Raw genomic sequence first — 17,985 nt, 5'->3', positions numbered from 1 at the left:
CGTTACATATTTCGCCTGGGAAGCCGTTCTTTTCCGAGCAGTGAGAAGACGGGAAGAGATGAAACGATAGGACCTCCTCTTTTTACGTTTTGTGAGATCGACGCGCTCACAAGGACGCGACTCTCTACATAAGAGTGCAGATTTCTTCAACACTCGAGCGTCACCTGTTCCAGATTTCCAAATTTTTTACCGATTACCACGTACTTTGTTGGTTATGCTGATTTAATTATAACTTAGTCGGTAAGCTCTCGGGGAATTGAAATAACTATACGTAGGAAGATTATCGCTCTAATTGTCTTAATTAATTAGCATGTAATGGGCATATAATATACAAAGTTGTTTATATGCTTTGGAAAAATTGTTGCGACAACTAGTTTCCAAAAGCATTATTAATTACAAAAGTGTGTTATAAAATATATATACTAAACAAACATACGAAATATATAGTAAAAACGTATGCTTAAAAAAAAAAAAAAAAAAATGTATATATATATATATATATATATATATTATAGTGTATTAATTTTTCAAATAAAAGTAAGAACGAAAAGTAAAATTTATAATAGATATTTATTCTTCTAGATCATGGCTTAAAATTAAATTGAAGTTGTTTTAAAAATTGGCGATTATATTAATGTCATTAAAGTCGCCGGATACAGAAGAACAGAAGATGTATTGAGCGCGTTACATTTTCAAATCTTTTAGATAACATTCCTATTTTTATTATTGCTATTTTCAGTATTTTATGATCGAATAAGAGAGCATGAACATATCTGGTCTCAAAAAAAAAAAAAAAAAAAAAAAAAAAAAAGAAAGGATATAAAATCGTAAAAGAATTACAAAAAAATACTTTCATCGAATAAATGAATGTAAAGGATATATTTGTCTTTCGATTAATCACTTGAATCAATTGATAAATTTTCCCTCCTTTAATCGTTGCAATTATATTTCTTTTATAATTTATGATTAGAAAAGAGCTCGTTGATACAGAGAATGTTTTTCCTACATATTCCTCAAATAATGATAGCATAATTTTTAGTAGGAGATAGCAAACGCATAATAAAGATCCACGTTAATTGGTAGGAAATCCTAATGAAGGATAAATACTAACCTTGAGCATTGCTACGACCATTATTTCAAGTTTTCGGAGCTTTTAAGTGAAAATCACTAAAGCACGAGTGCGCCGCTACACAGTAACTCGTCTCGCTCCTTATTGCGTAACACGAGCTCGTTCCCGATACAAATGAGAGAGAGAGAGAGAGAGAGAGAGAGAGAGAGAGAGAGAGAGAGAGTGCATAGAAATGCAGGCTAAGAAGACGTTCGTCTTGTCCGCGCCATCGTGTCAGGTGTCGCGTGTAATGGGAAAGGCAGAGTTATTAAAGGTTGCGGCGGCGACGCAGATTGTCGATCTCCTACATGTCATTACGGATACGAGGGACGTAACGGATCGGCCGGAGCTCGCGAAACGGCGCTAACGCCATTAAATTTCACCAAGTCGTAAGTCGTAAGTCGCGGGCCTTGGAATAGGAAACGCGCGCGAGAGCCTAGATAAGCGGCAAGGATTCAGCCGCGTCCCGCGTCTTCCCCGACGGCTCGTCTAATCGCGCGAGTCTCCTCGAACGGACATCATTATCTCTTCGTTGTCGGATTAAGGGAAGAGAGGCTAACGACCAAGTGACGTTGGCGTCCAGGCCCTCCTCCTCCTTCTCCTCATCCCCCTCCTCCTCCTCCTCCTCCTCCTCCTCCTCCTCTCCAACTGCACAACGTGTGGGCACGCGAATATTATGGCTCGGGAGGTGGGCGCCGCCGTGCGCGAGATTCCGCGTTGCGCCAACACCTTACCTTGATAATTTATCGAGTTCGCCCTCCACCCCACTCCACCTCACGAGCACCGCCACTACCGCAACGACCACTACCATCACAACCACTCGACGAGACCCTTCCCACGAGTGTCTGGCCCGGACGAGACGCGGATACATACGTAATGTCGATAACGCCCGCGTGCACCGGCCGTTGCCGTTAGCCCTATCATTCTTAACGAGTTACCTTCTTCTCTTTCTATCGCCAGTCGCCAACACCTCCTCTCATCCTCTTATCCGTGTGAAGAGACTCACGAGCGAGATAGGTATGATGACGTATGGCTTGAGGACAGAGTATCGAGAGAATCTCGATTATTGAGAAAGCTGTTGTTGCGGCTAGACTGGGAGGCTGGTTTTTCTCGATTGTTGGCCGATCGATCGGCGTGCGCCTGTTCCGATCTTATTATTATGTTTTAATATAAAAGGCCTCGTAAGATCAATGAAAAAGAAAAAAAAAAAAGGAAAAGAAATGAGAAGAGGAGATAGAAAACGGCGGGTGATCGGCTCTGATTACTCGCCCCACTCCCTTCACACACGCCCCTCCCAATGTCGTAACGGCAATTCGTCAAGCAGCGATATTTTATTAACTATCTAGCGACATAGTGCCCGTAATCCTACGTGGACTTTCACTAACCAGCACTACGCGCGATTAATGAGATAAGAGTCGCGTGCGTATGGAATGAATGAATGATGAAGGCAACGACGGCTACTCAAGCGTCGGAAGTGTGTATACGCGCGCACATGGGCAATCGATAGAAAGAGACAAATCGATAAATTCGATGCGTGGATCACGTTTAAAAGACTCTCCTCGACACATTTAATGCTCGTAGAAAAATGTTTTATTTCTCGAGGAATTACGAGCGGGTTAAGTAAGTGCAGCCGGGGGAATGTTAACTTCGGTTAGCTTAAAGTCATTCGATACAATTACAATCGTCATACCTACGCATTCCCGTAGCGTAACATTCTATGCAATTATTATTGGAAATAATTGGAGTTTTGTGTTAAGAGCGCTTGGCTGAGTGAAATTAACAAATCGAGATGTACGGTCGTTAGGAGATTAAATATCTTTCCTTATTCAATAAATGCCGTCGATATAATAATCGAGTCGAATAGTAATCGTTGGCTCGACATTCGCCGACACTACTTTAAAGTAAATATTAAGGATATAAATGATGGGACTACGTAGTCGGTTAGAGATTGGAGAATATAGATTGAAGGTTTCATAGTATATTGTAAGAATACTACTACTGTACATCGTAAGGGTGCAGCAGATGTTTTCTATTAATATGCCAGTCTCACTACTTTCTTTGTTCCATTTAACGACAGGCAATTTTTCCATTCATTTTTATCTGTGAAATTAATTTTCTCATTGGTAATAGTATCGTGTTATTTATATGGGAGCGAAAAGACCACTCGAACGTCCTTAAATATTGTCGAATGGATTGTTTAACGATATGTTAAAAAAGTTAATCCCGAGCGTTTTTTACTTGCACGAGGAACAAAATTTTCTATTTGCTAACAAACACGCGAAAAATATCAAATAATCAATACTTGGAGCCCGAGACGTACGTTTTTGCGCATAGTCCGATTCGTTCCTTTCTCTCCTGCTTTTCTCTTTACCACGCACTCCCTCCCTCGTCCCCTCGCTATCTCTCTCCTTCTCACGCACACGCGCCCATCCATCCATCCATCGGCTGTATCCATCGCTCACTCTACACCAATCGGAGTAATTTCGTTTCCCGCAGCCGGTGATATAAACACACTTAAATAAAATACACGTGCGCTCCCGTCCTTACTTAAAAATAAAACACAAGTTTTCGGTTACCACTCGCTTAACAGACAAACTCGACTCACTTACATGTGCTCTGCTCGCTGACGGTACTTTTGTTTCACCAACACACAACCGCGCTATTACTGCAATCTAAAACGATTTTACATAATTTTTTTTTTTAAAGAAATTATACGATGAGCTTGTAATGGGACGGCAATTTAACAAAATGACGGCAATTTAACCAAAATTTATTTAAAAAAAAAAAAAAAAAAAAAAAAAAAAAAAGTAACGCACGCTCTTTTCAAATTGCGTTATAAATTAGACTAAAATAGATTAAAATTATATGGATATTAGGATGGATATGCTGAATGACTATTGAACGAGTGTCGAATGTACTTTTGAATAATATTATAAACGATAATTGCTGCTTGCGTGCGTTAAATTCAATTTTGTTGAATGTCAAGGGAAAAAGACTGGCGATACCGAGTACAAATACAAAAACATTTACGATGTAGTATTCGAGATCGAGATCCATTCATTACCTTTCGAGGCTTTGCGAAAAAGGCCAATCGCGAATAATCGCAAGTTAATTAGACGCGCTTTTTATAGGAAGAGGAGCAGGACGTTGAAATTCAACGAGATTCTTCGAATTTAACTTTTGGTATTATCAAGACACAAAATGCCGATTATACATGCAAACGACGCTTTTGAAGTACCGGCAGCTGTAAGGAAATCATTTTACGAAGAAAAAACTCGAACGTTTTTAGTTTGCTCCATGGTTCATTAGAAGGTAAATGCCAACGTCGAGTGGCACATAATAATCAAGCGATCCTCGATCGAATGTGCGCGAAAAAGGTTCGAGTTTAAAACAGGTTGGACAATGTGACAAGGATGTATTTTCATTGAAAAACATTTCGCGATACTCGGCCGATAATTAATTTCAAAAATATTATCAAAAACATTAGTTTCCAAAGCTTATATCTTTGATAAAGGTTTTGTTAGATAGAGATTTTGTTCCGATGAATTTATTTACGAAGGCGTGAATTTGCTGACAGGACGTTACACACTATTACGCCCATAGGATATTCGGGAAACTTGGAATCATGTTATAGTGAAATTAATTTTCGCCTTCTTTAATAAATCTTTCTCGCTTCTGCTGAACATTCAAATTGACAATAAAGCGAATGAAGAAAGATAAATACATCGAAGTAAGTAAAAGAGTAAAAAAAAGTTTGAACGAACGTTTTATATCGATAACACGAGAGTATTATAACTGCTGCTTTTTCGAATATATTTTTAACTGAAAATTTTCATGTGACGATGACGATGACGACGACGACGACTACGACGACGACGACGACGACGACGACGACGATGACGATGACTATTTGTTATTTATTCACCCCATTCACAATGACGAATAATCTCACATGGAAAAGCTGCGAAATTCATACGAATCCATGTGTTGCTGATTAAATAAAGCTGTTAAATAAAAAGATTTACTAAATCGAACGATTCCAACGAATCAATAAATCAGACGAAAGATATTGTCGATCTTAATCTAAAGAAGAAGCACGCGTTAACTCTACACACTTAAAGAAGAAATACCGATATTTGAAAATTCGAAAATAGATACTTGGGATAACGATATATATACATCCAATTTTTTCGATTGCTCGCTTGGTGTTTCGAATTGCCTACCAAATATATTTATTAATTTGGACGTTTCATTTTATCAATATTATTATTACATCCTTAAATCTCTTCTTTTTTTTTTTTTTTTTTTTTTTGACGCTTCGATAATGATCCTGTTATTTCTATATTAAGTATGAAATAATGTTGTTTTCCAACTAATTGATCATCTATATTGATGAATTCTGCGTATCCAATCATAGACGCCCGTTTATTCTTAAATGCTTTTTACGTGTAATTATCGATCGTAGGAACCTTATAAATAAACTATAAGGATAACTATAAGGACCGTACACATATTGTTTGGCGTAATACGCAATGTATTTACGTATAATTATTACACAAATGTAGACGCATAAAATAGAAAAATATATATATCGCAGCCTCTGGCACGTAACCAGTTCTATCGGAATAAATCCTAGAATTTACAAGTACGATCATTATTTCACGATTGATTGACCTTCCGTAAGTCACCCAGAGAGGGAAATTCACGATCGAGGAATTCGTGCTTTAAAACATCGCTCGCCTAACACGGGGATCGACGAGTTCGCACATAATTTTTTTAAATTTCTTCCTCTAATGGGTCTCGGTTTATTTATTATTCGCGCGGTCCAAGCCTATGTCGCCTGCCTGAATGAATTTTTCTATTACAATTTCCCGAAACTAATAAGTGTATATGCGTAAATATTAAAAATTAAACATTGTCAATTGAATATGCTGCAGGCATAGGCGATACTAATAAACTTTTTTTGTTATCACATTACGATAAACCCTACGGCCGATGTATTCAAAATATTTTATATAATGATTAAACATGACGATATAGCAGACATTTGAATTTAAATAAATCATAACTACGTTAAAAATATATTAAAGGCCAATTAATGTTGATCGTTATTATTGACAAACTATTTTACGGTAAAACGTAGAAAAATAAGACGTATTAATATTAAAAATTATTTATTCCGGCGTCACCTATTATATATAGTAAATTGTATAACTTTTTTCTTCTTTATTTTTTTTTTTTTTTTTTTTTTTTTTTTTTTTTTTGATATTATGATACACAAAGAGAAATACAAACATTATTTACAAAAGATAAACGGAGAAACTATGTAAAGCATTAAAGTATTTTATATCAGCCTTTTCATTTACGTTATCTACTAAGTAGTGAGTTAGAAAATACTAAGAAAGTTGAACAAGATAATGCAATCGGTAATTTATGTATAAGCACACGGATGTAAGTACGCTGAGTAATACTGACAAATGCCTGCATAACTTGATTCCAACCCTACATATACATATACGTATTATGCATAATTAATGTTCAGCTATCTATTCACTCAAGACGTATGCATTTTTTAGAGGAATCGATGAGGCAAAAATCTACTAGACAACAACACTTCTCATTAAAGATATTAAGGTATTCGCATCTTCGAAAGATATACCTATTTTCAAATAAATTAATTAAACCAATCAAATAAATAAATTAATCAAACCTAATGTCATTGATATTTATTTGAAGGGTATACGCACGATGGTTAAACATTGCTTTTTAAGAAATAAAACGGCAGGCATCCAACACAAAAGTGAAATTGAATTTCAATTAAATTTGAAATTTCAACAAATTAATATCTTATGCAATAATTGTCTGAAAGTCCTTGAATTCTTGGACTCTCTCTCTCTCTCTCTCTCTCTCTCTCTATATATATATATATATATATATATATATATATATATATATATATATATGTAGTCAAGTTAAAAATATTATAGGAAAAACTTATAAAATAACCGATTAATTCATGATCTACTTCCCTTATTTAGATAGTTTGTATACACATACGTGCACCTCTGTCCGAGTCTCTCTCTCTCTCTCTCTCTCTCTCTCTCTCTCTCTTTCTTAACTGTGAGTCTGTGCGCGCGCGTGATACTGTATGTGCTCTACTAAGGCACGTACTCTACGTCTATTTGTAGGAATGCGTTATACGAGTGCAAAAAGGGTACAATGGCTGTTATTAAAATAATAATAATAATAATAATAATAAGAACAAAAACGAATTCGGTGGGAATTTTGATCGATAATAAAGCCACTGCCAAGATCCAAAGATGCAAAACCTCTGGATTATTCAGCTAATCATCCAGGGACGATGGGATGGTCGAGAAAGTCGAGAAAGTCGCACAATACGCTCTCGATAACAATCCTACTTATTCGCTCGGCAAAGGGGCTGAAACGCTAGGGCGGTTCTACCGAACCCGCGCTACCTACCGCCACACACCACGAGCTGAATCAGTCAGTCGCGGGTCATGTCCATAAAGAGTCGTCTTCCCGATCTCTCTCCCGTTACGCGACACTTCCGTGCCAAGAGAAAAAGCCGTTCCGCAAGCCAAGGCGCCTGCAGCCCCATATTATTAATTGGCACTCGGCATCGATATCGACGACGATGCTCGTGTGTCACCCGTGCGATCCTCGTGTTTCACGAGCGCGCGGCAGCTTCTTCGTTGGCGGAGCGTGAACCGCTAGTTGGCGCTGGCTGCGCCACTTCCCGTTCGATCGCCATTGGATTATCGCCACCGTTGCATCGGATGATCGAGTGAGGCCGCACGAGAGGGGATTTTCGAGGAAGCAGCGACGTTTGCATCCTGGTGAAACGAGTCTACGACTGCTCGGAGATCTTTGACGTCTGTGTTCACGAGTCGCTGCTTATCCCTCTATGCTCTTGTGGAAAAGTCAAGGCGAGGATGGATATAGACGTCGAGCATTATGCAATCCGTAAGATATCGAGCTGTAATGTTTCGTCGTTACGTAGAGTGCGCGGTGCAGTACGCATGTGGCAAAAGTTAATTAGATGACAATGGATTTGTAGGATTTGAGAGACTAATAATATTTTAATTCGTCGAGCGAGGTGGATTCTCTTCGAATTTTTAAAGAATATCCATCCGCCGTAGAGTGGTCTTTCATTTGTCTGAATTTGATCATCGCGTGTCACTAATGTCGCGCGCTAATCGCGAATAAATTTGAATCGTTTTGTGGCAAAGACTCGACCGTTGGAAAATGTTTCGTACGAATTTTCAAAGGCGCGTGCAATTGGTTATTAGTGATAAATACGACGGGGCCGTAATTTATGTCTAGCGGAATTTATCGAATCGCGTAAGGAATTCTTTCCTTTTTTTTCCAATCTTTTATTATGGTTTCGTTGTTGTTCGAAGAAAATGACTTTTTAATGCAATTTTAATTGTACGAAACGTGTATAATGAACTTCTATTTAATAATCGTTTGTGAAATACCATTCCAAATTACTATACGTGTTTTTATATAATTACTTTAGCTTAATAGTTAAAAAAATGTCTAGTGCAGTCATGCATGAAACGATATATAAGAATTAACACAACGATTTCTGTTTATTTAGTGGATTTAATGATCGATAATTTAAAAATTGATTTCAAGCTTTAAATATTATTGGTTATGTAAAATAATGATAACGTAGATAAGAAATATTTGAAATTTGGCAGATTGTATTTGTTGTTAATTTTAACAAATAGGCACGTAATAATAAAGAAATAATTTTGAAAATTCTATCACAAATTACGATTATTAATAATGAAACAAAATAAACGAACGTTTCAATATTTTATTGAATTATATGGAGTTGTATAGCAGTAAAAAATAAAAACGAATCTCTATCAAAGTACTATAACGTCGAAATTATTATATATAACTTTGCATCACGGAAGAGACATCGAGTCTTGACATCGATAACTTGCAAGTAACGTGGAATAATATTTGTGGAACTGGAAAAACTGAGATATCAAGTAAGGACATTGCAACGATAATTATAGAGCCGAGTTTGCATTTTCATACAGTCACGGGAATTGATTTTCTGATTTTGTTTTTGTTTTTATTCTTTTTATGTGTCTCTGCTGTTTTTCTTTTTTTCTTTTTTTTCTTTTTTTTCTTTTTTTTCTTTTTTTTGTGCGCGATGCGTAATCATAGATTTATTAATAAGTCATTAGGATTCATTAAATAAGTCACCGATAATTAATAGTAACATAATGTATTTTTGCATATGCAAAAAGAAATATATATGAAGGAACTTATAAAAAAAAATTGCAAATAGTGTTTGTTTATAAATATTAATGATTTTCTATTTACAGTAGATATTTTGAAGAACTTGAATATCTAATTATTGGATTTTTATTATATATTGCGACACAGATAGGAACAATAACTTCGAACGATTAAAATAAAATAAATTAATAATAGAAAAAATAATAATCAATACAAATGCATATACGATTTATTCTCAAGTATTTATACTTTCGTATTTCTTTAATAGCTAATGTTAAATTATTCATAGTTTTTATGTAGATTCATTTGCTGCTCATTTTATTATGAGGAGAATGAGTCTTTATGTTTTCTGCATTGGTAAGTGCTATTAAATGATTTTGAAAATCATTTGAAATTAAAAGCTTAAATAAACACTGATGTTATTTATATATTAAAAAATTACTTTATTTGCATGAAAATGTACTGAGCAACGTATTACTATAAAATATTATTTTTGTCCGTTAACCAAGTTTTTAAATAAGCTATTAATACACTTAAAATTATAAATAATACATTTTCACTGATAATCTTGCGATATAGTTGAATTTTTCTTTTTCAATTATAATAATCAATTAGTATTTATAGCCAAATAAGCAAATATTGTGTTCCGAAATCGAGTTCTAACTTTATTTAAGTTAATATGCTCTCACTTTTATAGAATATATATATACATATATATATATATATATATACATAATACATGTGTATCTATTAATTGATTTAAAATTAAATTAATTTGATATTTTATACATTTCAATGATATATTCTATTCGTAATTTCAATTATATTCACTTTAGAAATGATTTATTATCAATTTACTTTAACAATTAAATTGAAATTTATTGATAAATGAAGTATAGGAAAAACTCGTTAAATATTATATTTCTTCATTTAATTACATCAATCAATTCATCTAAAATAACATTTTCACGTAAATATGAAACCATGTATTATAATTGAAATCAGTATGAATTAATTGATTAGTAAGATCGTATGAGTATTTATAAAATCATTGGGACTGAATAGCAATATTTTTAATCAAATTACAATATACTATTTGATAAGCCATCGATCGCGAATTATGCACATCAGTGTCAGAAAATTTGTCAGAAAGTTGGTCCCGTAATTCCCCTGAAATTCCGATAAAGTTAATCTTCGCGATTAAAACTAAAATATCAGAATAACGTCATTCTAAAATAAGAAATTCGGAATTTCAGCGCTATCTGCCAATATAAAACCAGTTAATCCGGTGGGTATTATCATGCATACGTCTTATTATATTCGAGTCATCATCGAAGGACTTAAGACATCCTTATATTGCTTGAAATCTATGTTTCGCTTGCCAAATACGAAATATAATAAACAGCTTGTCGATTAAGCTGCAACATTATAATAATTAAAAATTGTAAATGTTGAATCGATTGGTCGGCTAACTTAATAATCCAGGGTAATAACCGAGACAATGTGCTCGTCAAAATCCGCGTAAATCTCTGGAAATAGAAAGTTCAGGCTAGAATTCGCGGAATAGAAATTTGGAGCCTCAATCTTATCTTTATTTAATGCGTTTTAATGGAAAACAGAAAACGGAATCTGCGCCCGACGGATTAAAGTTCGTGACCGTTCCATCCGTTAGGTCACTAATCTGACATTTATCCCGTTACGGGTTATTAAGAATTTTTCGTAGCACATTGCAATATCAATTTTTGATATAAATTATAAAATTGTTACAAAATCATTCTTACATTAATTTACGTAAGCGAATAAATACTTAAATATTTAAGTTTACGATAAGTCAAATTAACGGATCGGTTTAATAAAAAAAAATTCCTAACTAATTCAGAGTTAACATTAAAAGTTAAACATTTTTTATTAGGCGTGTACTATCGACATCAACTGTATCGTGTTAAAGTTTAATTAATCATTGTTTCTGATATTTTAAATTATTATTTTTGAAAAATTATTATGTCGCTACGTAAAATTAAATTGTCTGACTTTTATACAATTTGATTAATTCAAATAAATATTCAACTATCAATTTATAGCTTATACCTTCAAAATTCAAACAAATAAAATTATGAATTATAGTCTCATGCAATTAACAAACATTTAAAAGATTTTTTATTTTAATTAAATACATGATGAATCACTAAGATCAATTGTTTCTAATAGTGAATAGCTAATAATGTATATCACATAATAAATATTAAAATATACCGCTTTACATGGAATTCATTAGAAAACACTAATTTGTCCTTAATATTCGAGAATTTACATTTCATTACATTTTCTTAACAATATTATAGACTGAGTAAACACATTGCTTATAAGACTTATAATTTTACTAATATACCATACTGTACTAGTATACCATAGATATTTAATTACACTTAAAATATTTACAATTTACTTATTTATTATTATTTACCGAAATTAAAGAGACTTATAATAAAACCCTGTATAACGGGTTTTATTAACATGTATTACATATTTGCAATTTTGTTTTACTTATATTTATATAATTTATCCTTTAATTAATAGATTCTTTAATTCGTATTAACTTAAATATGAAATAAGCAAACTAAACTCGTAATAGAAATAACTTAGTAACATAATTGTTATTTATGGCCATTTTTACTTGTTATAATTTGTTAATTTTCATACGAATTAAATATGTTTTTTCAATCATAAATATTACATTAATTATCTTCTATTTTGATTATTATATTTTGATAGCTACTAAAAATATATTAAGCTAAAAATTAAATCGGATTATTTGATTAGAGAAGGATAATGATTGTCAGAAACTGTATTATCAAGTATAAAATAAAATTTCAAATTTATTAATTGAGATGCAACTTCGTGTACTAACAGTGTGTGTGGCTTTGAACTTACGTGTCATTAATTATTGGAAAGTTACATTTGCCAATTTGAATTGGCAATCATTTAAACAATCAGTGTACAAATGCAAAACCGTAGGGGGCAACGGCAAAATAAGAAATACGTAGAGCAATAAACGAAATTAAATTGGATTCTTTCAATATTTCAATTGTCGTTTTGACATTCCATATTAAAGTAAAATTTATCATGTCGAGTCAAGAAGCATTCTTGTTATTATTTTTAAGTCAATTACCCAATTACCGGATAAATTATAGATTTAAAAAATTTAGATCCGCATTCTGCTCCAGATGATTGAAATAATGATTTTTAACTAGGTTCTTCATAAAAATGGCAAGACATACGAAATCCATACAAAAAACAATTCCTGAATAAACGAATTTAAATGCTAAATTATCAATAAGATGAATTTAAGTGGTAAATTTAATAAGTATGAAATTTCTCTACACGATGCAGGAAATAATAGATAATATTTTCCTCCTAACGACTCACCCTTCCATTACAATAAGTTTTATTATAAAATATGAAAAACAAGCCGAATCCGAAGCGGCGTAAACGCAAACAATTATAAACGCACGATATATAAATATATAAAATATATAAAATATATAAAAATATATAAAACACATATATAAAACGATATATAAAGACAATATACAAACGCACGAAGCGCATTGCTTGAATAAAAATTTCCGGCGACATGTTTGCCCCGTTAAATCAATGCCAAAGTAAAATCGAAGGAAGAAATTCCACTTAAGTCTCGCGAGACTAAACAAAAGCCATTAGCACCATTATCAAACTTTTTAATCGAACAGTAATAGAAGTAATAAAGTTTTCCATCCAGGCCGACGCGGTGATGCCACTAAGCACAGAAGCTCGGCCAGGCTCTCTCCCCATTACCCATTACCCATTCAAGGCTGAATTATGTACGGTTTGACCCAGTCTCCATTACACGGCACATTAAAACGATTAAAGCGATGACTCGGGTGGTGCCGAGATAAAAAAAAACAAATTCGTAGGTCATAGGGCATCGGCACGGGCCCCGTACCATTGGCAATGCTAATGCAATCGACGAGGGAAACACGTCGCCTCCGTCTTTTATCGTTTAGTTTTCAAGAATCAACGCGCCCTACGTGCCAGGACGCAAATGTATTTGGAGATCCGGAATAACGACGTTGGCGAATGTCGTTTTTATTTCATGGACGGGCAACAAATGAAAGCTCGACGAGTGTTGCTATTGACATTCGTGGTAGGCCACTGGCTTATCGTTTACACGAGCTTTAAAAGCTTTTGACGAATTTCGCACATAATATATCAGATGTCGATAACGATATTCATACAAATGCACACGCATACACACGTACATATATATATATATATATATATATATATATGTGTGTGTGTGTGTGAAGGAGTACTATAAACATTAATCCAGATACGAATTTAATAGAGCGAAGGATGGAATTACTTATACACGGAGGAATAAAGTGCTTTCGTGCTGACGAAATGATACATTTTTGTACGCAAGTAACTTTACATTATAGTGCCACTAATGTATTTAAAATATTTGTTTTATAGTCTGTAATAATTTGGCTTTTAAAATCTTTCATTAAGTTAAGTCGGCATTATCAATAAATTATATAATTCACTATTCGCATGTAAATATATTGTTCTACTTAAAGATTGTAGTTGTGGAAATCGATTATGGGGAGAGAGATTCACTGAGACTGTATTTGAAAATAGAAAAATACGCTTAGGGTTAGTGCAATTGTAAAAGTAATCATAATAGTAAAATTAATAGATAAATATTATCTCATAATTATAAGTTAGTTGAGAGGAATAGAGGTAAATCTTTTGATATAACGAGCTTAAGATTGTTAAATGAGTTAGAGAATGCCTAAAGCTAGTGCGCACTGCTAGAGTCGTGACGGTAATGGAGGCAATATTATCTAGTTATTATCTAATATTGAAAATAGAAAAATCATATACAAAGCATAGAGGTGAGAAATTAATGAGACAATATTTAAACAGAAATTCATTTAACAAATGCAGTAAAAACATGCTAATGTTGGGAAACGATACTTTTACAACGCCTTAACGCACGCGGCAAAGTACATTTACGCCAAATACTCACAGAAACTTAAATATTTTAAAATATTTTGCATTAAAAAATATTGTAAAAATATGTATTCTTTCGTAAATGTATAATAAAATTATCTGCACTTTCGGACGTATATAGCTTATGCATTGCCAGAGTCACGTAATGCAAATTTTACAAGATAATGTAGTATCTTTATTCGTATAATCTAAACGATTTTACCATGTCGTCATTCACTATATTTTAAAGCCTTAGATACTATTTAATTAATATTTAATCAATAATGCATAAGAAGTATAAGAAGTCAAAAGTGCTCGAAGGAAAATGCCCATCGAGCAATTACTCAATCCGATGAAAAGCAATAACTCACGGTGCTAACAATAATAGTAGCGAGACGAAATTTATTCCAAAATAAGAAATATAATAACGAAATTTCCATTTAATTTGCCATATTCTTGTTTTCTGCACATCGGCGGAGAAAAATCTTGTCCGCTTATGTGAAATGCCTTGCGGCGACTCGGAATTCTGAGGTAGTTCGGACGACGGCTCAAGGATTATTGTATTTTCTTTCTTTTTAGCGATTTTTGTGCACAAATTGTGCGCGATTTTTCTCGATGATTCGTAGATGTCGATGGCACTCGATTAATTATTCATTAAGCGATCAAAATCGAAAGCGTCGTTGCCCATGCTCCCGCGCACGTACGCACACAGTTATATAAATACTCTTTATGCAATTATGTAATGTTGAAAATCTTCGTATCATTATGTAAATGATCGAGTTTAATTTTTAATAAGGAAATTGTTCGATTACGTGTCAAATCTTTGTTGTCTCTCTCTCTCTCTCTCTCTCTCTCTCTCTCTCTCTCTCTCTCTTATGTTAGATTAATAAATAATTACATGTTAGTTAATTATTGATTTCCAAATTGTCCGCTAGCCTTGATTGCATCTAATGTCCCTACATTAAAGGATCAATTTTTTTATGAGAAACATTTTTTATCGAGTTTTCTTACCACTACTACGTCACTGATTTTTATTTCACTCCACACTAACTAACACGTGCACGCTCTATTATATAAATTTTTTCGTATACAACTGTAAACGTGCGTCTTGTCACGTCGATAATTGCGTAGCGGGTTGGGGGGGGGGAAGTGGAGATTTTCCGTACCGTTGAAACATTTTCATTGTGTTAAAATGATAAAAGATAGCATGTGAAAAGCTTAGGAATAGTTATCGCTAATAATTATAGCATTTAATGATTCTCAAATGACTAGAAGATAAATATTTTCATAAAAGTTTTGAAACATTAACGACGAATTAACGCGTTTAATGAGTAGTCTTGGATTTTAAACGGCTACGTATTTTCTTCTTTACGTATTTCATAATCATTTTCAATCAGAATTAGAATTAATTTAAACACACAATATGATTATTGAACATTTTATTCGTGAATGTTAGCATACTTAAAAGAAAGCGAAAATTCGGCCGTAAAATCGATTATAGACATAAGACAAGTCAAATATACAGAATAAATATCGGATTACACGATTGGGCTATTGGATTAATTAATACGCGTGGCTGGACATTAATATTCAATGAATCAAAAAAATTTTCTAACACAAAAGGAGGGTGTAAGTATCAAGAAGACGTGACAGATTCGTGAAAGAATAACTAATGTCGAAGCATTGGCGGATGAGAAATTGTAGCGTTGAATTGAGAGAGGAAGTTAAAACAAACGGATCCTCTCCAGCCTCCGAGCCGATCGATATTAATCATTCGTAAAATCGGCCCAAGTCTATTAAACGAATAAGTCGGCGACCCTAATTACGCCTTAAATCATAGACTAAAACGTAATTAGCCTGGCCATTCGTTAGAGCCTACGAGCGGGAAATGCCCGTAATTACACAGCCAAGAAACGCGCAATGCCCTTGCAATGAATGCGCTTTCCCCGTGATGCAGAGGGACTCGTGGGCTGAAAAGGGCTGGACACCTCCGTCTGGGCCTGGACTAGGCGTCGCATTATTTTTAAGCGGCCTCGGACGATAGCCGCGACACTGAATGAGCCAACTCATCGCGTTCCCATGGCCAATGACATAGCGACGACGAATTTTTTGCCTCTCGCCGTCGCGAGTAGACAGACACTTGTCTACGACTTACTTGTGTATCGATAAAATCGAGAGGCCGCTGGACCGAAGGAGTGAAACGCTGGGAGCGCGTAAGGCAACAGCGAGCGACGCTAATTCGTCGTTTTATTTTCTTGCTTCGAGCTCGGCTTCTCTCGGCTTCTCTAAACCCATTTCAACTCAAAGTTCATGTCGAATTCACGAGGCTATTGGCTGCGTAATGTATCCGAGGTGCACTCTTGCCGCCGCATCCATCAATCGTCCAACTATTTTCCCTGCCTATCGGTAATTCTTCTATTTTAATGTGACATTGCATCGATGGATTGTTATTAGGGTGAGATTTAGCAGGTAAATTGGATGAGAACCGCTGGCGAGAGGATTGACGATTTTTAACACCGGCAATCGAAAGTTTTGCGAGAAAGGGATATCTCACGATCGGGTTATTTTATTTAAATCCACGACAAGAGAGATGTTTAATTAATAATGCAGCACCGACTCTCCTAAATTGGTTTATTAATTTTTTTTTTTTTTTTTTTTTTTTTTTTTTTTTGTTGCAAGAATGGCTTTATGCAACTAGTCTCGCAAATAGAAATGCTCGCTATCTCTCCACGAGAGAAAAATCATACCCGACTCTTGCAGACTGCGCCTGTTGCAAATAATTGCCTCGTAATTCCGTAATTAAAAATTTATGCATAAGCGCGAAATGAAAAATGAAAGACAACGGTCCGTGCGGCTAATGAAAAATCCAAGATACCATTGGTCGAATTTCTAATGCAAATTTTTCCCAATCGCCCGCTTACAAGCGCAAATCATTAAAAATCCATTTTGGATGACAAGCATCGAAGAAACTTGTATTTTATAAATGCCACGAGATAAGTGTTGTTCCATTGCAATTGTAACGCACCTCGCCCAGTCAACGGAATCGGCCGCCGCCGAACCCCACTCGCCCCTCTCCCCTCCACCGACCAACTCAATCGCCTGACGGCAGCCTCGCGCAACTCGCCTCTTTCTTACAACGACTAAAAGCGAAACTCATCTTAACACCTCGACATTAATATTGGCCCTGCGGCGCCCTGATTCTTCTAAAGGATATTCGGGGCGATAAGAGGGCCAGGGTCTTATCATGGAATCGTCCGTACCCATAAGGCGACAAAATCGCTTATTCATTCGCGCGCGCCTTAGACTTATTCTCCACCCCCTAAAACGCTCTCACTCTCACCTATCCGTCCAACGTCTTCTTTGCCTATTCCGCGGACGCTCTTTCACATGGTCTCTTCAATGCAAAATAAGGAAGGAAGCATCCTTCAGCTCCTCTCGTACGATCGAATTATTTTCAAATAGTGTTTCAAACAGAATGAATGTACGTGCGATGAGAACTTTCGAAATCCTTGCCCTATGCGATGAATATTGCGACTGCGTTACCGATTTCACCGCCGTTTCCCTAC

Source organism: Ceratosolen solmsi, unplaced genomic scaffold (genome assembly GCF_000503995.2).
Source record: "Ceratosolen solmsi marchali unplaced genomic scaffold, CerSol_1.0 scaffold43, whole genome shotgun sequence".
Taxonomy (NCBI): domain Eukaryota; kingdom Metazoa; phylum Arthropoda; class Insecta; order Hymenoptera; family Agaonidae; genus Ceratosolen; species Ceratosolen solmsi.
Note: the sequence above shows the minus strand (reverse complement) of the source record.